Source organism: Ursus maritimus, unplaced genomic scaffold (genome assembly GCF_017311325.1).
Source record: "Ursus maritimus isolate PB19 unplaced genomic scaffold, ASM1731132v1 scaffold_4, whole genome shotgun sequence".
NCBI lineage: Eukaryota > Metazoa > Chordata > Mammalia > Carnivora > Ursidae > Ursus > Ursus maritimus.
The window spans coordinates 86,152,140-86,177,547 of NW_024426552.1; positions in this window are offsets into that span (position 1 = coordinate 86,152,140).

A 25,408-nucleotide genomic window follows, 5' to 3' on the forward strand; every position below is an offset into this window, starting at 1 on the left:
TCCTCATCCTACTGAAAGCTCGTTTTCTTTGATGGTGGTCATCTCTGTGGCCATAAGGACCCCCTTCCTTTGTCAGTCTTTCTGCTGACAAAGTATCTGTTCTTTAAAGTTGGAATGTGGAAGGAGCCCTGTGTTTAACTTAGAGATTAATATACACCATCAATATTTCCATATCTGTAAGTGAGGTAGAGATGTTATTACTAGTCTCAATTTGATTATATGTTCTGTTATGAAAGTACATAAGTGTTAAAAATTCAAGTTTTAAAACTTAAATTAATCTTTTTAGTGTTGTTACTGAATCATTCAATTATAGTTCATAATTTCAGACCAACATAGGCTGATAAGATGAAAAATTTAGGGCTGGAATTTAAATAGATGATATTTCAAATAACTATTGGAAAGAGAACTACTCTTGTCACATTCTAATTTTGATATAAGCTTAATAAAAGAGAGCATAAAAATTACATAAAAATAAAAATTCTGGTTTTATTTAACAGCATTTTAGAAATAAGATATTTAGTTTAGATATTGATGCTTTTAAAATTTGGACTGTATTTCAACTTAATATTTGAAAATATGTTGTCATAGCCTGCTGAGTTAAATATAACACATATGGATATAGATTTTAGCTGTAACTCACCATACTAAAACCCTGCTATAACAATATGTAGTATAATATAGATGAAGTCTGTTTCATGCTTCTAGGAATACATGGTACCAGGAATACCAACAGATAATAATGATGTAATGCATAGTAATTTTTTACGTAGGTGTTAGCTACCCAATCCCAAACTACCATAATGGATTAACTGAAACATTGTGATAATTTTTAATATATGAATTATAAAATATTAAAATATATTCTTTTTATTAACAGTTCATTATAGCATCTAGGTGCCAACTAAAAATGGCTTAAATTAATAATGGGTTAAGAAAATATTGATGACTTGGAAAAAAGAAAATTGCATATGGCCTTATCTTTCAATCCCAACTTCACATTGTAGAGCTAACACATGGGTGGTGCCATCAGAGGCCAATTAAGATTGAATCTCTGGGCACTGGTGTTCAAGCACTGATACTTTGTTAAGCCCCACCAGTGACTAATATGCATTTGGGATTGACAAATTTACTTAGCCTTAGGGAAACACATCATAGTTTTTCACCAACATTTTGAATGGAATAGAGAGGATTTCCATACTGAGGGTTTTTTCTCTTTAAAGAATGGAATTGACTTGAGTTGCAAATGAGCCAATTTCAGAGATGGCCCCTCCTCTTGGTAAGCAAGAATATGAGTTGTCAGTTTTTCTGTGTCTCCCATACTTGATCTTTGAATGAAGAGTTTTTCCTAGGTGAAACATGAAATCTGTCCAGCTCTGAATTTCTAGATTTTTAAGCCATTAAAGGAAGAAGCTACTTTGTAACTCGGAAATCTTGATCTGATTAATCTCTGGAATCAATTGCCTCATCAGTAAACTAAATTATTTGTGGTGGTATTATTAAATAATTCTATGTAGTAAACTTACGTCTTTGCTTACATATTTTTATGTTAAAAGATACAAATAGAAGACTAAAGAAAAATTGGTTATTATCTAGAAAATTTAGATCAAAATTATTTATTTTCAAAAGGAAATATGCCAAAAATAAAACATTTGTTTTCTTTAAAATATCTATAATCTCTTTAAAACATTGAGCTTTCTCAATTTGCCACACGTGTGAAGCCTGACTGTAAAGAGTAGACTATCTAGAGATTAAAATTTCACTATGTAAATTTGTCCCTTGTGTAGTGATTAAGGTATGGTGTATCAAAATTTTAAAATTTAATTTTGATCCTAACATTAATAGAAAAATATCTATGTCAAAAGACCTATAAAAGACCTTCGAAAATATAGTCACAGAATCATTTGTTTAACAAATATCTGTGTCGGCACTCTGCTAGGCACTGAGGATAAAGAAGGAAAAGAATGTAGTAATCTAGTACCACTTTTCAGGGAATGTAGGACAGACATGTTATATACTTGTATATTTATATGACCCCAACAGAGATATTAACAATATGATTTAAGACTATAGTGGATATAATAACTATGAGTCTGAGTGAGATAGAGAGGATAGAGGAGAAGTAATGCATCTAGTTGTCATTTATTATGGTTGCCCAGTTAAATTGTATTGTGGTCAGAAAACATTATTTATTTTGCCATTTCTTTGAAAAATTGTAGAGTTTTTTATGAATGAGAATATGATAAATTTTGTGATTATCACTTTCTTATTTGACAGGAAAGTGTGTCCTAAATGTGTGATGTTCCATGTTCCCATATAAATTTATTTGTTCAGTGTTGTTAGTTATATATGCTAACATAAAAACATATTTCCATAAAAAATAACTATATTTTCCAAAACAAAAGAAGTGAGAAAAGCAGCATTTTACATTTTTGTAAAACTCTTCAATGTCTCTTTGAATATAACTAAATTCTCGTGTCTGCTTCTGCATTCAATATATTACAATATGTTGTTTCGGTTGAAGTATATGAAGAAAATCTGTCCTCAAACAGACATGCAGTTGAAAAACAGGAAGTCATAGATCCACTGCAAAGGTCCTCTGACACCAGGGATTATCAGACCACATTTTGATAACTGGTCTAGTCTCTCTATTTTGTTAAATATTATAAAATATTTATAGATTTTTGGATATTTATAGATAATTGGAAATTATAGATTTTCCAATTCTATCTTTAGTATTTAAGAATCTTTCTATCTTCTTTTAGTGTCTAATTTCTTTTGTTTTTTCTTTGGCTATATCTATTTCAACAATAGTATGTCCTATCATGTCTGTTCATGCTTGCTTCCTTCTAATTTAGTCTTTTTTCTAATGATTAATTTTTTTCCAATTATATCCTAGGATCTTTTCGTTCCCTTTCATTCTCTCCTCATTTTTTTCCAGTTTTGATTCATTTTATTCCACCATAGCTTCTTCCCCCCATAATCTCTGTGTATTCTTACAAAAATATTAATTTACAGGTTTTCTCTGCATTATGGCACCTTTTCCTGGTGTGTCTCAATTTTTATAGATGTGCTATTTTCATTATTCTCTTTTATTCCTACAGTATATTAGTATGGGTTTGAATGCAATCTGATTCTGTTCTTCCTGCCTAAGTGTGGTGAGTTTTCTTATGCTTTTAGAAGTTTGAGTCAGAAAAGTGTTTCTAGTAACCTCTAGTGGTTCTAGTAACCTCCAGGGCTGCCTTTGGGGGTGTGACGGGCTGCCCCAATGCCCAGGCCTGAAGTGTTTTAACAGCTGCTGGGGTGCTGCTGTGAAGAAGCCTTCAGCTCTTGGCCTCTTTATAGATTAGCACAGAGTCATTCCAAAAGGCTGTTCTGACTCCAGAGCTCCCTGTGTGTCAAAACCAGGCTGTGGTTGTGCTCTCATTGCGGTGCACCCACTGCAATGTGCCTGATCCTGCATTTGTCCCTCTCCTTCTCCAATTTCCACAGGTAATGACCCCAAAGGCACTCAAGAAATAGTCAGATATGCTAACCTCTCACTCAGTCTGCTTCGACAGGGTTACAACTGAGTATTGAAAAATCAGTCTCAGGGGCGCCTGGGTGGCACAGCAGTTAGGTGTCTGCCTTCGGCTCAGGGCGTGATCCTGGCGTTGTGGGATCGAGCCCCACATCAGGCTCTTCCGCTATGAGCCTGCTTCTTCCTCTCCCACTCCCCCTGCTTGTGTTCCCTCTCTCGCTGGCTGTCTCTATCTCTGTCGAATAAATAAATAAAATCTTAAAAAAAAAAAAGAAAAATCAGTCTCAGTCATTTCTTCAGAATTTGTCACGTTTTCTCTCATTCTTTCTGCAAATAGCATCAGAACCTTTCCTTCCTTTCATGCCCAATTTGTTCTATTTCTTAATTTGTGTCTTGCTCCCAGTTGTTTCATCTCAGTGTGAGCCGGTCTTTTCACTGAGTATTTCAATAGCTGCAAAGTCCCAGGTCGCACTTTATGCTCAGTCCTTCCCAGAGTCCCTGTGAACTCACTTACCAGCTCCTACTGTTGTTCTCAGATCCACTGGACCAGTTCTTCACTCCACAGGGGGTGATGTTGTTTGCAGTGGGGGAGTACTTCTTGGCTGGGTTCCCAGTTCTTAGGACTACTGAGATCCCCTTCTCTGTCCTCCCTTTACTCTCACACAGCGGCTACTGCTAAATATCCTCACAGACCCGGATTGATAGAGATAAATATCCACCTAGTCTGTCTGAAAACTCTATTTTCGGCTTTTTGTTCTGCTATGCTGGTTGCTCCGTCTTTGTTTGCTTGTTTGTATGTTTGTTTGTTTATTGGGGGGGGTGAGAAGATTTTTAATTTGCTTTTGTTATCTTCTTAGCATTTATCAGGGGTGATTTTTTCTTATTTTGATGCTTTGCAAAATATGTGCACCTCTTAAGGATATGCTTCCTTTTCGTCATATCTTCCGGGATCTCCGCACTTGAATCTTAAGCTTGCTCATGGCATTTCCCATTTCGGTAGGACCCTCTCCCTGCTGCCGCTACTAGTCTTAACACTTGTCTCCGCACTCTTTCCTTCTGGTCTCAGTTTTGTTTTGTTTTGCTTAGATGTATGTATATATAATTTAAATTATTTTTTTCCACTCATTTCATTGTCATGTTCAGTATCCTGGAGGGAAGGTAAGTAGTATCATGTCTTCTGATAACTTGATTTTTTACAAAGTGGAGCCAAAGCTCAACTTTTATTTGATGTAGTTCTTTCACCTCTTTTGTTATTACGGGCAACTGGAAATTGTGCAATTTTCACTTTCCCTCTCATCATTGAAACTTCTATTTTGCTTCATATAAAAATAATTTCAAAGTCTTATTTGGCATGCAGTTACCAATATGAATCATAGCTACTCACAGAAGGCACCGGAGCCTGCAGCTCTCGGAGAAAATGGCAGGAATGGGTCTAATTTGGGGCAGCCTATCTCCTCTTCTGGTGTATGTCCGCCCATCAATAACTAGGTAGAGTTTTCAGTTCAGTCTCTTGAAGTGAGATAAGTGTTTTGCCAGATGATTTATATCAAAATTCAGAAGCATTTATATGTAGCAACTGCTACATATAAAGACTGTTATAATTTTATGACAGGTGAGAGCCCTCTGAAACAAGCATTCAATTAGTAACATATACATATAACAGTCCGTTTTTAGAACTTTTGAAATGGATTTATTTTTGTGTATGTGTATTTGACACATAAACACAATTATTGTGTATATGTTAAATAAAATAAAATAAATAAAATAAAATAAAATAAAATATTCTCCTATGTATTCAACATACGAGTCAAGAAAAAGAAAATTACCCATAGCTTGAGACCCAGTGTGTACCCTACACAATCACTTCCTCTATTCTCCCTTTATGGAGATTAATATTTTCCTAAACATTTTTTTTTCTTATAAATCTTTTATTTACAAATAAAGCTTTTATGAGCATTCTTATCCATGTTTCCTGGTGAACATATACAAGAGATTCTTGGGGAACATATCTAGGAGGGAAGGTACTGGATTTTAAGGTATGCAATTTCCATATTTATTAGCTAATGCAAGGGTCTTTTCCAAAATGCTTTAAAAAATCTATACTGTTATCAGCAATGTGCAAGAATTCTTTTTCTACAAATATTTGCTTGTACTTGGTATTTTCTTATTAAAATTTTTTGTTGTTGTTAAATTAGGACTTTCCTACTTACTAATAACTAAGCATCTTTTCCTATGATTGTTGGCTATTTGTTTTAGTGACCCAGTTTAAACTGCTTTGCTTTAGTAGGAGAAGATTATAAGGTTTGAGGCACACAGTAGTGGAGATGGTAGGCCCTACAGTCAGTGAGGCCATCTGCTCTTGTACGCCCTGTGTTCTCCATGAATCTCACCACCTACCCCCTTTATGAGCAAACTTTCTGGGCTCTGACATTTTATAAGTGTGATTGATATTTCTGTTCATGGAATCATCTGATATCCTTCTATAGTGGGGTCAGTTTCAATCAATTTCACATAGTCATTTTCTTTTGATGGGCTATAATGAGCAGTTACATCAGCCACGTTTCTAGACTGAAACCTGGGAGGTTTCTGCTGAGAAGCTTTCTTTGATTTCTGCCAAAAAGTCTAGTCTGTGTATATTTTACTTTCCAACATATGTAGTATCACCTGGGCCTAATAAGGGCCAGGTAGGACTACCTGTACTGTGGTCCTCTGGAATATTCTAACCATCCTGTGATTCAGGTTTACATTCTTTTTGGTGACTTTGTTAATTGGACCTTCATCTGAGATGAGGAATATGATTTCACCAAAACCCAGAAAGCCCCACCTATTTGAGCTTCCCAATTTCTGACTTGGTCTCTGAGAAACAGTAGCTTATTTCTCACAGTTTAAGGAATGATTCTAAATATTCCAGCTCATGTAGTCCTTGGGAATGTCACAAACTGGACTGAGCTCTGAATTTTAGTTGAAGTTATTAGCAGCATGGAGTGACTGCTGCTGGGAATGGCCAGCAATCCTTGTACACATGGATGAAAGATTACTCCAAACTTTGCTGTGAAAGAGAGGACAAAGCAAGGGGGTCAATGCTCAGAGATGAAGACCCTTTGCTCTTCTTTGTTCCTGCTTTTATTGGTCCTTCAGGGTAATCACAAATCCTTATCACTGTTTCTCAAGCATGTGATGAGTGATAAGGGGTCTTACTGGAACTAGGAGGATCTGTTTACAGGACAGATACGATATGCTAATCTGCATGTTCTAAGAGTTCTGCGAAACATAGCCTAAGAGACAATGCTTACATCTCTTAGATCACCGGGCGGCTGTTTGGGCTAAAGAAAGCTTCGGGGAAGGGAACTCCCTGCGGCATTCCAATGGTGGAGTGGTCGCTCAGGCCTCCTCATTCCAAAGGCCTACGTCCTTCTCTGAAACCTTCCCTGCCCTCATCGGCCTCCGTTTTGCATTTTAGCAAGCCAGGTATTATGGCTGATTTCATGCTCTACGTTAACCCCAACAGCTGTAGCCATAATTGCTTTATACATCTTCCTCCAAGAAGCCAGCCATCATGATATCACTAATGCAGTGCCCTTACTTGTTTTAATTTGTACTGGTCAAAGTCTTGCCTTGCTAGGTTATGGCAAAATAAGTACACAACATTCAAATCTCAATAGTAAAAAAATAAACGTAAGAATGGACAAAATATTTGAACACACAGTACACCAAAGAAGATAAATTATTGCAAATAAATATGTAGAAAAATGTTAAACATCTTAATTTTTACAGGAATGCAGATTGAAACCATCACAAGATGCCACTTCAAACTTACTAGAATAGCTGAAAATTAAAGTCTGACCATTTCAAAGTGTTGATGAGAAAAATGAGCAAATGAAACAATCACACACTGTAAGCAGGAATGTAAAATAAGGCACCGCTTGTGTTTGGCATTTTCTTTAAAAATACACACGTTACTATACAACTCAGTCATCCCAATCCTAGGTATGTACTCAAAGAAATGATACCATGCATCCATATAAAGGTGTATATATGAATATCATAATTTTATTTGTATAAGCCTAAAACTGGGAAGAAACAAATTGAGGTATATCCATATAATGAAATACTAAAAGAAATTTAAAAAGTAATAAAATTTTAATACAACAACATGAATGAATTTAAAAATAATTATGCTGAGTGGAATGTAGCCAAGCCCTAAAAAAATATGTTGTATGATTTCATTCATATAAAGTTCTAGAAAATGTAAACTAATCTATAATGACCGAAAGAAAGTCAGTATAGCTACCTACGTGGGAGCAGGGAGAGATGGAAGGGAGGGATTGCAAACGAGGGACTTTGGGAAGTGATTATTATTTTTACTGTCTTGATTATGGTAATAATTCTAATTTGTATACACATGATATTTATCAAATTATACATTTAAACATGTACAGTTTATTGTATCTGAATTACATCTCAATAAACCTGTTTTAAAAATAGCACATATCAGCCATTCTTGATATAGAAATTGCCTAATTTCTCTCCTGAATTATAACTTCTCTCCCATATAGCCTAATATGTAGTGCCTAACAGGGCTTGATCATTTACCACGGCCAGTGAAAATTAGGTAAAGGGTGAAGTTAGTGTACTGTTTAAATGGTAAGGGCGAAGAACTCCATTCACATATTCCTCCAAATGTGTATTCAGACAATAATTAATAAATTAATCCTTGTGTTAGTTCACACTTTCATGACATCCTCAAGTCTCCCAACCTTTTTGTCAGGACCTTCATACTGGCATCATTTAATCTTACAATGCATATACTAAGGGATGTAGTATGAACACTGTATAAAGCAACCTTAAAGTGTACTGTGGAGGTTCCTCAAACAAATTAAAAATAGAAATACCATATGATCCAATCACTCCACTGCTGAGTAGTTACTCAAGAAAATGAAAATACTAATTTGAAAAGATATATACACTGCTATATTTATTGCAGCATTATTTACAAAAGCCAAGATATGGAAGCAACCTAAGTGTGCACTAATAGATGAATAGATAAGGACAAGTGGTATACACACTCACACACACACACAGTGGTACACACACACACACACACACACACACACACACAGTGGAATATTATGCAGTCTTATGAAGGATGAGATCTTGACATTTGCAACAACATGGATGCACCAGGAGGGTATTATGTTAAGTGAAATAAGTCACAGTGAGAAAGACAAATACTATATTATTTCACTCATATGTGGGTCTATTAAAAAAAAAACTGAATAAACAAACAAAAAAGAATCAAAATCAGACCTATAAATACAGAGAACAAACTGATGGTTGCCAGAGGGAAGAGAGTTGGAGAATGGGAAAAGTGAGTGAAGAGGAGAAGGAGATACAGGCTTCCAGGTATGGGATGAATAAGTCATGGGTATGAAAGAAACAGCATAGGGAATATAGTCAATGAAATGCTAATAGTATTGTGTTTGTGACACATAGTAATTACACTCGTGGTAACGATAGCATAATGTATAAACTTGTCAAATCACTATGTTGTAAACCTGAACTAATATAACATTGTATGTTAAATATACTCGAAGAAAAAAAAAATTCCAATATAAGACTAGTAAAAACAAAAAAAAATGTATTGAATTACCCCAAAAACTGGAAGTTCTGGAAACTATTTTGAGATGAACAATAATATTTTCATCTTATATTTGTAGATGATTTTATAGTTAACAACATGCTTTTACTTGTATGTTTTTAAAACCTTCCTAACACAGGGCTGTGATTTATTAGTCTCTTGGATATTTGAAGGCAGAGATTTTTTTCTTCTATGTTGATAAACATGGAGACATCATTTCTGAATCATGTCAGGAAAAGTTCTCTTGTTTGTTAAATAAACCAACCATAGTCTACACTACTGTTTTTTTTTTTTTAATTTTAATTGTGGTAAAATACACGTAATATAAAATTTACCATATTAACCATTTTTAAGTATATAGTTTAGTAGTGTTAAATACATTCACATGATTGTACAACAAATCTCCAGAACTCTTTTCACCTTGCAAAACTGAAACTTTGTACCTATTAAACAACTCCCCATTCCTCCTTCTTCCCAACCTCTGGCAACGATCATTTTACTTTCTGTCTTTATGAATTTGAGTACTCTAGGTACCTTGTAAAAGTGCAGTCTTACATCTCTTGTCTTTTTGTAATTTGCTTTATCTCACTTGGCCTAACCTCACTAAGGTTCATTAATGTTATAAAATGTATCAGAGGGGCGCCTGGGTGCTCAGTCAGTTAAGCATCTGACTTTGGCTCAGGTCGTGATCTCTGGGTCCTGGGATCGAGCCCCTCACCTTGAGCTCCGGGCTCAGTGGGAAGTCTGTTTCTCCCTCTCCCTCTGCCCTTCACCCTGCTCATGCTCTCTCTTGCTCTCAAATCAATAAATAAAAATCTTTAAAAAATAACATGTGTCAGAGTTTTCATCCTTTTTTAAGGTTGAATACCATTCCATTTTTGGTATATAACACATTTTGTTTATCCATTCATCCCTTGATGGACACTTGGGCTCATTCTATCTTTTGCCTATTGTGAATAATGCTCCTGATGTAAAAATATCATTTTGAGTGTCTGTCTTTAATTCCTTTAGGTTTATACCCAGAAGTAGAATTGCTGGATCATATGGTAATTTTATTCTTAATTTTTTAAGAAAATGCCATTCTATTTCCCATAGTGGCTGCGTGATTTTGCAATCCCATCAACAGTACATAAGGGGTCCCTTTTCTCCACATCCTTGCCAACACTTCTTATTTTTTGTTTTGTTCTGTTTTGATAGTATAGACATTCAAACACGTGTGAGGTATATCTCATTGCTTTGATTTGCTGATTATGCCTTACATTGGAGAAAATGGAAGCTCAGAAAAATTGCAATTTAATCAAGATCATATAACAACTATATTGCAGAGCTTAACATAAATCTAAACCTGATTCACAGTCTAGTGTTTTTGTCTATACCTTTAATAAGCATGTAATATATAAATAAGATCATGTCACTTTCTTGCTTAAACCCTCCAGTTGATTCTCTTTACATAAATAGAACCAAACTCCGGACATAGTCTGCAAGGATCTACAAATCTAGACCCTGCCTTTTTCATTGAATTTTCCTTAGTCTGTACTTCCTTCACTGGTCATTTTTCAGAAGTTAACTCTATGCCTCTTTCCTCAGGGCATACAAACTCACTTACTCATCAGGGCATCGTCAAAACTGAAGGCTCTGAGACTTTACCTAACTCACAATTGCACAGGTTAGTCTGCAGCAGTTTCATGGATGTTAGCAAAAGATTCTTAGCCTAGACTTAAAGGATTTTATTACTACCAGGAATATCAGTTACCAGAATATCAGCCCTTGTACCAATTCCCTGAGTGACAATACTCAAAGCTCCGTACAAAGAAATCCAGGTGACACTTACACATGTAGTCAGTTGTCCCACACTAATCTCAAGCTTCAGGGATAAACATTTTTCTAACGATGGCAAACCGTACTGATCTTTGTTCTACAGGGTGGCATAATCTCTGTTATATTGAATGAAAACAACCCTGCCACTTACTCTGAAAAGAGACACTACCTCTATCTTCTAATGTAGTTTGCTATCCGTACTTCCTTAAAAATATGGTACAAAACAAAGACAGTCAGTACCTCTGCTCACATGGCATGCAGAATGCACACAATTTTAATTTCCTTTAATTTTCCTTAGAGTATCTGTAATATTTGAAATTTTCTTTGCTTATTTCCTTATCAGCAGTGTCCCTTGCCAATACTACTATTCCCAAAAGACTGTTCAAGCTCTATGAGAACAGAAATAATCTACAAAATTCTCCACAGTATTCTTGGATCCTATAAGATGTGGCACAAAAGTGCTTCATATATTTTTGATGAAAGAATGAGAGAATCAGACACTACTGCCCTAATTAGAACAAGCTTTATCATGTGGTTTTGTGATGGTTTCCTGTTGACTTTCGTAGAATTCTGAGGTAGTTTCTGCTTTTGGTTTTTATTTCTATTTAGCCTGTTGTATGAAAACTTAGAGTATATTACTCACTTTTTTTAGGATTCAAGAATGTAGTTCCTGTGTGTTGTACTTTCCTCACATTCACAGAGAAGCTGATGCAGCAATATATACATTATTGTTAAAACAGGCAAATAATTATTCATCTAGATCCATTTAATGAAACTAATTTAACATTGTGATGGGCTCCTCTGCATGCTATGCGGATTTCTCTGGCACTTGTAGATGAAATTCGGTACTGAATTCTATAACTCATCACATTCTCTAACCAGCAACAGTATCTGGATTAGTCACTGTGTGTGTTTTGGAGATAGAAAACTCTGTATGTGGGGTTATCACCATCCAAAATGAGTGCAAAAGTGTTTATAAAGTAAAATATGAACACAATATAAAATTCAATTGCAATTTAAATTAAAATCTTGTTATCTAGGAGCACCTGGGTGACGCAGTTGGTTAAGTGTCTCACTCTTGGTTTCGTCTCTGGTCATGATCTCAGGATCATGAGATCAAGCCCCACATAGGGCTCCATGCTGAGCATGGAGTCTGCTTCAGATTCTCTCTCTCTCCTTCCTCCTCTGTTCCTCCTCCTGCTCACTGGTGCTCTCTCTCTCTCAAATAAATAAATAAAATCTTTAAAAAGAAATCTTGTTATCTAGGTTGATGTTATTTTTCTGAATGGGTGGTAAAGGCCTAGTCTTACAAAGATACCTTTTCTCTGCCCAACTGTTCCTCATAAGTCAGTACTGAAACACGACACACTATGCTATCAGGTCACCTACTCCATATATTCTTTGTGAGAGAAATATACTCTTCTCTTGGGAGATCATCAGCCAGTCAAAGTTGTCAACCCAATCAATGCTATGTGTGAAAAACCCTGTTTTATACTGTTTATTCAGCTGCTAAGATATGCAAGAAACTATGCTACTTATTTAATTTAACCTCATGAGATATGTATTATCTTCACTGCTACCAGTACTATTATTATTACTATTTCTTCTCTTAATAATATTTAAATAACACTTTAAAAATGAAGTGAGTCAGTGAAAGCTGAGAGAAGTTATTAACCTGACCAAGGTCAAAAACTGGATGTGGAAAAGCCAGCATTATGTTTTCAGTACATTATACATATCAGGATGAGCAAACTTCATTATTCTCTGAACTCTGACCTGGCTAGTCTGGACATATAGTTGAATGTTAATGATATTTCAAATGCCATAGAGGACTCTCTGAATCCTTTCTTATAAGTCAACCATTGTAAGAATTTGGTAGACAAAGTCCTGTGTATGTATATATTTTGCATAATTGGCTCCTACTGTATATAGTGTTTCATAATATTTTCCCACATAAAATAATTTGGAATTTTTTCTCATGTCATTAGCTGTTGTGTTTTCTCATGTTATTAGTTGCTTACATCATAAGGATGCAAGACAATTATTCAGTTGATATGGTTGTATCTGATTTTGATCTGTTATGTTATAATTTAATATGTAAAAATATTGGTCACTTAAAATTATATAAAGGTTATAGAATTTAAGGATTTTGATGCACAGTTCCAAAGTCTGCTCTAGAAATTTTGTATCGGTTTACTTGGCTGCAAGTAATATTTAAGAGAATTGTTTTCTGAGTTTTTCAGAGACAGGGTATTAATTAAAAAGGAAAGTTCTCCCTTAGAAAAAAGACAGTCTAGTTTTGTGATTAGGATTTGTTTTATCACTCCATTGTCTGGAATAATAGAAATGTTCTCTATCTCAATTGTGATCCTGGTAAAATTCATCAAAGCTCAGCAAATGTATAGCTGATAGGGTGCGTTTTACTGTATGCTAGCTATAGCCCACTAAACTACGTTAAAATTAAGCACAATTTTTTAAAAGATTTATTTATCTTTCTGAGGTAGAGAGAAAGAAAGTGGGGGAAGGGGCAGAGGGAGAGAATCCTCAAGCAGACTCCTTACTGAGCATGGAGCCAACAGGATGCTCAATCCCACAACCCATGAGATCATGACCCAAGTCAAAACCGAGAGTCCGATGCTCAACCGAGTGAACCACCCAGGTGCCCCAGGAACAATTTCTTTTTAATCTCACTCAGGATATATATCTACATTGGGTCAGATAGATTTCTTCCAGATAGTCCTCATTCTGGGACTCATTGGAGGAGAAGCTACCACTTCAGATGCTGCAGAGAAATAGTGAATACAGTGAACTAGGAAGTCTTTCGTGTGTTACTTCCATTCAGTTTTATTAGCCCAAGAGAATCAGATAGTTATTCATAATATCAAGGAGATTGGAAAATATTGTTCTACTCAGAAGTAGAACCAGAATATTTTAAACAGATCCAATGATAACTGTATTTTCTGATATTTTCCAATAGAATAATAAATATTTTTCTTCACTAAAGATTATAAATTAAGTTTATCTTACCTAAAAGCTAAAAAATGTATATATTGGGGCTCCTAGTTTGCTAAATCTGTTAAGCCTCTGACTCTTGATTTTGGCTCAGATTATGATCTCATGGGTCGTGAGATGGAGCCCCACATCAGGCTCTGTGCTGGGTGTGGAGCCTGCTTAAGATTCTCTCTCTCCCTCTTCCTCTGCCCCTCCTTCCCCCTCCCCTAAAAAATAGCTTTTTGATGTTTGGGTTCTACTTTATATATAAACACATAATATTCTATAAATTATCTACAAAGTTTTTTTTTAAACATTATTTTTCCTAATCATCTTTGATATTTTCTTGATACAGTTTAAAATATAAATTCTAGAATTTTTTTTAATGGCCATATCCCCAATATTAGAATAGTGACTGGCACATATTAGCCACCCAAGACATACTTCCTGAATGAGCAGTGTGAGTAACTCTAGTTACTTTCAGAAGATAATTAAATACTTCCTGTTTTAGTCAGAAAGAAATGGCGAGTCTTATTACAATATTAATCAACCTAGGGAGCCAAAACAAAACAAAGCTTTGAACAGAAAAAAGTAATAAAAATGGAAAACAAGTTAATTTTTTTCACAAAGATGTGTTTACTTTTCTATGTCAGGATGAAGTAGGAAATGTAGGAATGGCTAGCAGCCATTTTAAAGATGACATTATACTTAGTACTTATTTGAGAACAAATCTAAGGTGTTAGAGATGATTATACACAGCTACAAGCTTTGTCACAGCAAAGATAATGTCCCAAACTATGCATATTTTAAATGTGGACAATTCCTATTCTGGATTAGAGCTCAGGACTAAACCACTTTGTATATCTCAATATTCAGTATTCTGAGATTACAGGTTGAGGGATGAGTAGCATGTGTATTCATGCTTAGATTATTTGAAATCTTCAAATAGGTCCTGGCTATGGAGCATGACATACTTCCTGTATTTTACCTTCTGTCAAGGGACAGAAAGATGAATTTTATAACAAAGTTTGTTATTTTTAATGAAATTGCCATGCCTAAACCTAGTATGTGCAACTAAAGCATGATATATAAAAGGTCAGTTTCTATATATGTCATATTGCCACAGTTAGACCTTTAGATTTAAGTAAATTGTTCATGAGCAACAAAAGGTGTTTTTAGTGTTTAAGATTCTCACTTACTGAATTGCAAAGTGAGTTCTCTGAAGGATTTATTTTATTTTTCATGTATGTCAGCCAACATAGTTCAACATCTCTATCTCTATTCATTTCTGTAATATAATTTCATATCTAATAAACACGATAAGACTGCATCCTATCAAAAGCATTAAGATTCACAGTCTGCAGAAAAGAATAATACAATGTTAAAAATCAAAGGCAAGACCTTATGCCTTGAACAAACCATCCAGATAAAACCGAGGCTATTTTATTCGAGATAATAAATAACCCAATGCCTTCATTAACCTTTATACTTTTTTATTAGCAGTCTTGCCACCATGGCTCTGAGCTTAGCCCAGCAGGCTGTCCACAAAGTGACATTTTAGAGTTTGGCAAAGCAATGCACTTTGTGTCAGAGTAGACTATCTTGAGTTTTTGTCCTTCACAGCAGGAGAACGCCTCTCTGGATCCTTTTGTCCTTTTGAGTGCATGGACACACAGACACATGAATATAAGAATTTTTCTTGTCAATATATGAAAAACAAATTACTCACCTTTCTTATTTAAGATAGAAGACCAGGTATTTGAGGTGATTGAAAAATGTCTTAAACCAAATTCAGCCAAAGAAGAACTTAAAATAAACACAATTGTGTGAGACTTCCTTAAAGGATGCATTTCATTTCATAAAGATCCACTAGGTATTTAAGTAGAACACTTTCTGGTCTGTCATTTGTTCTAATAACGTAAATAATTAATTACAGAAAATAGATAAGCAAGACATGGTAGTCACAAAACAAATGATTGTATTTGGGAGTGACAAAGAGGTACACATGGTAACATGCCTGGATCTTAATCACATACGTCTGAATGAAAAAAGGAAGAGACATTTACACATATAAGAAAACATCATATAAGTTAAGTAAAAAGCGTATATTCAAGAAAACAATACACATATTTAAGAAAAAATATATATTATACACGTCACAATTGTTGTGAAGGTTGAGAGTATGTAATGGGAGTGCAGAATAAAGATAAATGGGAACTGACAGACAAAACAAGAGAAGGACCTGTGTGGACCAGTGAGGATGATGTGTCGTATTGAAAAATTATAATTAAGGTAGACTTCTTTCTGTGAGGTATAAAAATAAATTCCACTGTGAATTGAACCTGAAGAACATTTGAGACTATTGTTCTTTCTTCCATTTTCTGAAAAAAAAAAAAAGTGTATTAATCAATGAAAAAAAACATCGAATAGATAGATTGTGTGCAGGGCCACGTTTAGTTAAAATTATAGAACAGGAAAATATTTTTTCCTCCGGTCATCTCTTTGAGCCCTTTCTTTACTTCTATGACTTTATTATCAAAAACATGACTGCCTCTCCTGCCCGATGTCATAATTTAGTAAACTCTTCACTTCAGGATTGTTGAGACAACCTTCTCAGGAATACCTGGGACACAGGAATAAGAGAAACAAGAGAAGAGAATAAGCACATTTACTTAGTACCTAATAGACTCTACTTTCAATTCACTATGTTCTTTGATTTTACATATTTTTGAAGGGCTTTTCAGTACAAGGGACTTGCTCTGTAAATACCACAGCAAACAACACAAAGTTCATGTCATCCTGGAATTTATTTCTTTGGGGAGACCAACAACACACAAACAAATCTATAGCATTATGTAGTAGTAAATGCTGTGAAGGAAAAATAGAGAGGTGGTACTTAGTGACAGGGAAGCTATCATTATAGAGAAATAAAGGGGAGGCTCTGAGAAGATGACATTAAGTAGAGCCCTGAATGACACAGGATTCCTAAGGACATCCAATTATTAATGTAATTGAGATTCAAACATGGCCCTGTGTTAGAAAAGTCATGTAGTAAGGTTGGTTTTTCTGGCCATAAACTCAGGTATACAAATAATTACTTTTCTCTAATCCTACATCAACTCTATTTTGAGCTAACATTTCAAATGATGGCAACAAACAACTTAATAAATGCAAGGACAGTGGTGATTTCTGCTTTAAGCTAAGGCAGTGCAATATTGTAATCTCTCTAACATCCTTTCTTTCTCCATAGGATTGAGCTAAGCGATAGTGGTGGTAAAGTGGAAGTGAGGAAGGAAAGCAATTATGTAGCATTATGGTTTCAAGGGAGTTAAATAAAAGGGTATGTCCCACAGTTGATCCACACTGGCATCCACTAAAGTGTATAAATCTGTCTAGGCCATTGCATTGTCATCCCTCCACAATGGTCTCCTTGTTCTGTCTTCCTCTGTGGTCTCTGACCATATGGTTCAAGTGCCTTCTGTTGCCCTGTCCCATTATCAAAGACACAGAACTCTCAGTCTTTTTCTCACTCATTTGCATTTTATGACCTTCTTGGGCAGGAAATGTTAGACTTGGAATCAGGGCTGTCTTTCAGGCCTGGTTCAGACTCAGCACCCAAACTCCATTTTTCCTCAATGTTACCATGAGGTGAAGGGAATTCCTTCAAGCGTTCTCCTTCTCAGGATTCCCAGTGGAAAGTGGCAATGTCTCCTCTAATCTTGTATTTGATCATTTTTTAGGGGATTCTAATGTTATTCAGTGCCTATTGGCTCCAAGATCTTTATTAGGGACAGATGAGATAGTTGTGTGGGTCATTCTACCTGCCTGGAAAGAGGGAATTTGTCTTTCATACTCATCAGAATATAAATCATAGTATTATAGAGAGTGTTGAAAAGAAAGGATTTAAAAGGTTGGGGAAAAAAATACCAAAAGGAAACCAGGAAAAGAAATATTACCAGGTAAGATGTAAATAATAGATGAACTAAAACTGAGTATGAATTGATACCACTTACAAAATGTAGAAAGCAAGAAGAAAAATGAACACATACATTTGCGCATTTACTCAAGGAATATAATTGTATATTTTGTGTTTTAAGACCATTAATATCACCTTTAGACACAAATCCAAGCCACTAGTTATGTCTTAACTGAAAATAAAGTGCTTTACTTTAATAAAAAGCAATTGTGTTCTAATGCCATGTTTGCTGTAATTGATAGACAATACTATATGTCTACTTCACCTTTTGCTCATAACATGATTTTTAAATAGGCATAAATAATGTTCAGTTCTTCAGATCAGCAAGAGCATAATCTTGCCTCTAGCATTAATTAATTGGTGGCTTGTAAAGTTGAGAGGCACAATTTCATTTATGTAAATATTCTGTTTCAATTACTCTGGGTTATAGATGAATTGTGAATAGCTTAGTTATAAGAAAAAAAATCAAGATGCACTTTAATTAGTACATTAGGTCTATCTATGTAGGCATAAAAAGAATCTGAAAAGCATTTCATGTTTTGTACTCACTTTGAATTCGTAATTTATTTTTAAAAATGTTATTGCTATTGTGTCAATACGCACAAAGATTTTATTATTAAAAATTACTAATTCTATAATATAGTCTTAAAAGTATAACTGAATCCCTTATTTTGCATGTATCTATTTTGCCCAATCCATCATGAATGTGTTCTTTGTCCCTTCAGCCAACTTAAAAATTTGTGGTATCAGTCGTTGATTTCTATAAAACAAAAGATACTAATAATATATCTAATATTTATTGAGTGCTTACTATGTCCCAGGCTTTTTTTTCTAAGCACTTTGTATGTGCTAACTTATTTAATATTAAATAAACACAATGGTCTAAAATATTTACTACTACAATTACCCTCAGCTAGAGGATGAGAAAACTGAGGCTAGGAGAAATTAAGGTTATTATCCAGGTCATATAACTAGTGAGTGGTGGATCCAGGATTTAAATACAATCTCCTGGCTCCAGAGCACAAGCCTATCCTATTTAATCTGTGGTGATACTAATTATTATAGAATTACAATAGCAATAGCACCTAACACTTAGGTGACAAACACAGTGCTAGATGTTTTATATAGATTATCATCAATAATTTGCTAGGCCTCTTTACTTAAGCCCAATTGACCATAGATGTGCATATCTATTTCTGGACCTTATTATTTCTAATATACATGTCAATATTTGCACCAATATCACATTTAATGCTTATAGCAACTTTATTATAAGACTTAACAGGTAATCTAGGTCTTCCTGCATTTCTCCTTTTGTTTTTATATTTGATTTGGCTATTCTAGATCCTTTGCATTTCCATATAAATTTAGAAATCAGTTTTTTTTAATTTTTGAAGTAAAAAAAGATTACTGAGATTTTAAAATAGGTTGTTTTGTTATTGTTGAGTTTTGAATGTCCTTTATTTATTTTGGATAGCTCGTTTATCAGATGCATTTTTTGAAAACAATTTCTCCCAGTCTATACCCTGTTTTCTCATTCTCTTGATGAAGTCTGTCTTATCAATTATTTCTTTCATGAATCATGTCTTTGGTGTTGTATCTAAGAAAGTTTCACTACACCCAAGGGCATCTAGATTTTCTCCTATGTTATCTTCTAGGAGTTTACAAGTTGTGCATTTTACATTTAGGTCTGTAATCCAAATTGAGATAATTTTTGTGAACACTGTAAAGTCTGCATTTAGATTCTTTTTTTTTTTTTTTTTTTTGTATGTGGATGTTCAGATGTTCCGGAGCCATTTGTTGAAAAGACTATCTTTGTTTCATTGTATTGCCTTTGGTTCTTGGTCAAAGATCAGTTGACTGTATTTATGGGAGTCTGTTTTTGGGCTCTCTATTCTGTTCTGTTGATCATTTGTCTATTATATTGCCCATACTACACTGTCTTGATTAGTCTTAAAGTCATGTATTGCCAGTCTTACAACTTTGTGTTGTCCTCTTTCAATGTTCTGTTGGCTATTTTGGGTCTTTTGCCTATCCACATAAAGTTCATAATCAGTTTGTCAATATCCATACATTAACTTGCTGAAATTTTAATTGGGATTGCATTGAAACTACAGATGAGGTTGGGAAGAACTGACATCTTGACAATATCGAGTATTCTGATTCATGAACATGGAATACCTCTTCATTTTTTAATTATTTGATTTCATTCATCAGAGTTTTATGGTTTTGTTAAATAAATCTTTTACATATTTTGTTAGGTTATTAGATTACAGTATTAGATTTATACATAAGTACTTCATTGGGGGTACTAGTATAAATGGTATTGTGTTTTAATTTCAAACTTCACTTGTTGTTGTTGGTATATAGGAAAGCAATTGATTTTTGTGTACTAACCCTGTGTCCTACAACCTTGCTATAATTGCTTACTAGCTCCAGGAAGCTTTTTTGGTGAATTCTTTAAGATTTTCTACAAAGATGATTATTTCATCTGTGAACAAAGACCATTTCATTTCTTCCTTCTCAATCCATATACTTTTTGTTTCCTTTTCTTTTCTCATTGAGTTAGCTAGTACCTTCAGTACCATATTACTTTGTTCATGATCTTAATGGAAAAGCTTCAAATTTCTTACCATTAAGTATGATGTTAACAGTTGTTTTTTTGTTGATAGTCTTTATCAAATTGGGGAAGTCCCCCTCTATTCCTAATTTACACAGTTTTTATCACTAATGAATGATTTTTATCAAGTGTTTTTTTTTTCTTCTGCATCTGCTAATGTGATCATGTGATTTTTTTTTTCCTCTTTAGCCTGTTGTAATGGATTACTTTAATTGACTTCTGAGTATTGAATCAGCTTGCATACCTGGGCTAAATCCCACTTGGTCTTGGTATATAATTTGTTTTATACTTTTTTTAAACTTTGATTTGCTAATATTTTGCTGAAAATTTTCTCAAAATTTTTTCATCTATGTTCCTGAGAGTTATTGGTCAGAGTTTCCTTCTCTTTAATGACTTCATCTGGTTTTGATATTAGGGTACTCCTGGCCTCATAGAATGAGTTAGGAAATTTTTCCTTTGCTTCCATTCTCTGAAAAAGATTATCGAAAACTGGAATAATTTCTTTCTTAAGTGTTTGGTAGAATTCACCAGTGAATTCTTCTGGGCTTTATGCTTTATGTTTTGTAAGGTTATTAATTATTGACTGACTTTCTTTAATAGACATGGGCCTATTCAGGATGTCTATTTTTCTATGAGTTTTGGAAAATTGTATCTTTCAAGGAGTTGGTCCATTTTAACTAGATTACCAAATCTGTGGGTGTAGAATTGTTCATAGGATTCCTTTATTATCTTTTTAATATCCATATGATCTATTGTGATTTCCCCCCCTTTCTTTCATTTCTGCTATTAATAATTTGTGTGTTCCCTCTCTCTCTTTTTTAGTTTCTTTCTTCTCTTCTTCCTCCTCCTCCTCCTTCTCCTACTTCTTCTCCTCTGCCGCCTCCTCCTCTTCCTTCTTCTTGTCAGCCTGGCTAGAGACTTATCAATTTTATTAATCTTTCAAAGAACCAACTTTTGGTTTTATTCATTTTCTCCATTGATTTCCTTTTTGAATTTCTTTGATTTCTCTATTAATTCTTATGATTTCTTTTCTTCTGCTTAATTTGCATTTAATTTGTTTTTCTTTTTCTAGTTTTTTTTTTTTAGGTGGAGGCTTAGATTATTGATTTTAGATCTTTTTTAATATATGTATTCAATGCTATAAATTTCCCTCTAAGTACTGCTTTCACTACATCCTACAAATTTTGATAAGTTGTATTTTTATTTTTATTCAGATCAAAATATTATTCAATTTCTCTTGAGCTTTCTTCTTTGGCCTGTATAGTATTTAGAAGTATGTTGTTTAATCTCCACATGTTTTGGGATTTTCCAGTAATCTTTCCATTATTGATTTGCAATTTAATTCCATCGTGGTCTAAGAGCACACACTGTATAATTTCTATTCTTTTAAATTTGTTCAAGTGTACTTAATGACCCAGAATGTGATCTTTCTTGCAGAATGTTACATGTGAGCTTGAGAAAAATGTATATTCTGCTGTTATGGGATGAAGTTGTCTAAAGATGTCCAATATATCCAGTTGATTGATGATATTGTTCAGTTCAACTATGTCCTTAGTGATTTTCTGCCTGCTGAATCTATTTCTGATGGAAAAGTGTTGAAGTCTCCAACTATATTCATAGATTCTTCTTTCTCCTTATAGTTCTATCAGTATTTGCCTCGCATAATTTGACACTCTGTTTTTAGGTTTGCATACTTTAAAGGTTATGTCTTTTTGTAGAATTGACTCCTTTATCATTATGTAATGCCCTTCTTTATCTCTGATAAATTTCAAATTTCCTTGCTTTGAATTCTGTTCTAAAATTAATACAGTTACTCCTGCTTTTTAAACTTTATTCTTGAGTGGGGCTAGAGGCAGAGGAAGAGAATCTCAAGCAGACTCTGTGCTAAGCACGAAGCCTCATGCAGGGCTTGATCCCAGGACCCTGAGATCATGACTTGAGCCAAGATCAAGAGTCAGATACTCAATCAACTGAGCTACCCAGGCGTCCCACTCCTGCTTTTTAAAATTAATGTTAGTATTTTATATTTTTCTCCATCTTTTTACCTTTAATCTATATATGTCCTTATACTTAAAGTGAATTTTTTACAGACACTATATAACTGAGTCTTCTTTTTGATCTGCTCTGATAATCAGTCTCTTCCTTTAATTGACACATTTAGATTATTAGTGTTTAAAATGATTATTGATATCATTGGATCAATCTTTTCCATGTTTGTTACTGTTTTCTATTTGTTGGCCATATTTTTGTCTTTCAGTTTTTTCCTCCCTTTTGTAGTTTTAATCCAACTTATCTTGTGATTCCATTTTCTCTCCTCTCTTAGTATTTTCACATATACTTCATTTTTTACTTTTTGTTAGTGGGTTTGCAATATGCATTTACAACTAATCCAAGTCTACTCTCAAGCTCTGTACCACTTCATGGGTAGTATGGGTATCTTTATTAACAAAGTAACTCTTTTTTTTTATTATTTTATTTATTTACTTGTCAGAGAGAGAGAGCAGAAGCAGGGGGAGCAGCAGGCAGAGGGAGAAGCAGGCTCCCTCTGAGCAAGGAGCCTGATGCGGAACTGGATGCCAGGACCCTGGGATCATGACCTGAGTCAAAGGCAGACACTTAACTGACTGATCCACCCAGGCACCCTAACAAAGTAATTCTAATTCACCCCTTTTGTCCCTTGTATCACTGCTGTCATTTATATAATTTACATATAAGCATCCATGTGCATATAATCAAATATATTGTTGCTGTTATTAGTTGAACAACTGTTATCAATTTGATTCTTTAAGAACAAGAAAAGTAAAGATTTTTACTTTGTTTTACTTATTCCTTCTTCAATTATCTTCCTTTCTTTGGGTTTATCTGCTTCCTTTCCTATATCCTTTTTCTTCTTTCTAAGAGACTAACATTTCTTGCAAGGCAAGTCTTGTGGCAACAAATTCCCTTAATTTCTGTTTGCCTGAGAAAGTCTTTATTTCTCTTTCACATTTGAATAATATCAGAACATAGAATTCTGGGTTCTTTGATTTTTTTTTCTCACTTAGCACAAAGTATTTCACTCTACTCTCTTTTTTCTTGCATGGTTTCTGAGGAAAAGTTTAATGTAATTTTTGTCGTTGCTGTTGTTCCTTATAAGTAAGGTATTCTGTTTTCTTTTAGGACTTTATCTTTGATTTTCGTACTTTGAAGATGTACTTAGTTGTAGTTTTTTTGGTTTTCTTTTGGTTTTTTGGCATTTATTTTATTAGGTGTTCTCTGAGCTTCCTGGATCTGTGGTGTGTGTCTGACACTAATTTGGGGAAATTCTCAGTCACTGATGTTTCAAATATTTCATTTATTCCTTTTTTTCTTTTTCTGATATGCGCATTATAAATGTGTTACACTTTTGTGGTGGTCACATGGTCCTTGGATATTCTGTTCTTATTTTTCTTCAGTTTTTGTTCTCTTTGTTTTTCAGTTTTTGAAGTTTTTATTGATATATCCTCAAGCACATAAATTATTTTCTCAGCTGTGTCGAGTCTACTAATAAAGCCATCAAAAGCATTCTTCATTTCTATTACAGTTTTTTATATTCTCTACCATTTGTTTTTTATTCTTTCCTAGGTTTTTCATCTTTCCGCTTACACTGCCATCTGTTCTTGATGCTGTCTGCTTTATCCATCAGAACCCTTAGCATATTATTCATTCCTTAGCATATTCCAACATTCCTGCCATGTCTGCTTTAGATGCTTACCCTGCCTCCTCCTTTTCTGCTCCTTCTCCTCCTTTCTTTGGTTTCATTTTATACTTTTTTTTTTTTTTTTTAAATAGCTGGGCATGATGTACTGGGCAAAAGAAACTACTCTTAATAGGCCTTTAGTGATGTGGTGAGTAGTTCAGGGAGAGAAAGCATTCTGTAGTCCCATGATTAGGTTTCAGTTTTTTAGGGAACTTTGGCCTCTGGAATGTAAATTGCACAGAGTTTCTTGGTTTATCTCCCCTAGAGTGGCCAGGAATTGGCTGCTTCCCTTTTTACAGGTCATGATAATACCCTAACAGGTGAGGCTCTGTTTAACTAGTTTTTCTGCATGCAGGGCTTTTAAGAAGAACAGAGTGTTCTGACGTATTTCAAAAATGGTTCGTTTTTTCCACCCTCAGCCAGAGTCTGAGGGTTTTTTTCTTATATGTATATACTGTGGTCAAGCTCCTGGTGGTAATTCTCACAATAATATGAGGACCACCTATGACTCAGTCCCTCTGGATTTTTTTAACTGTCAGACTCGTCCTTATTGAGCCTCCAAAAATTCATCAATTACCGTCTAGGTTTAACTACCCCAGCGCTGGTTCCTGTGGCTATTTCCCATGTGAGTCTCTGCTCTGGTAAGCCATGACTCCCTGTATTCACCTGTCTGTCTCTCTAATCATGGGGCAGCAGTTTGCTCTGTCATCTCTCTCTCTCTCTTTTTTTTAAAGATTTTATTTATTTATTTGACACAGAGAGAGAGCACAAGCAGGAGGAGGGGCAGAAGGAGAGAGAGAAGCAGACTCCCCACTGAGCAGGGAGCCCCACACGGGACTTGATCCCAGGACCCTGTTATCATGACCTGAGCTGAAGGCAGATGCTTAACTGATGGAGCCTCCCAGGTGCCCCTGTGTCATCTCTTTTCTTACAGACACTAGAAGAGCTGTTAATTTTTCAGTGTGTTCAGCTTTTTACTTGTAGCATGGAGTGATGACTGCCAAGCTCCTTATGTGAGGAATTGGAAACCAGAAGTCTCTGTTTAGATTTTTAAGAAACTGCCAAACATTTTTAGAGTAGCTGTACCATTTACCTTCCCACTACCATTGTCTAAGTGATCCAAGTTTTCT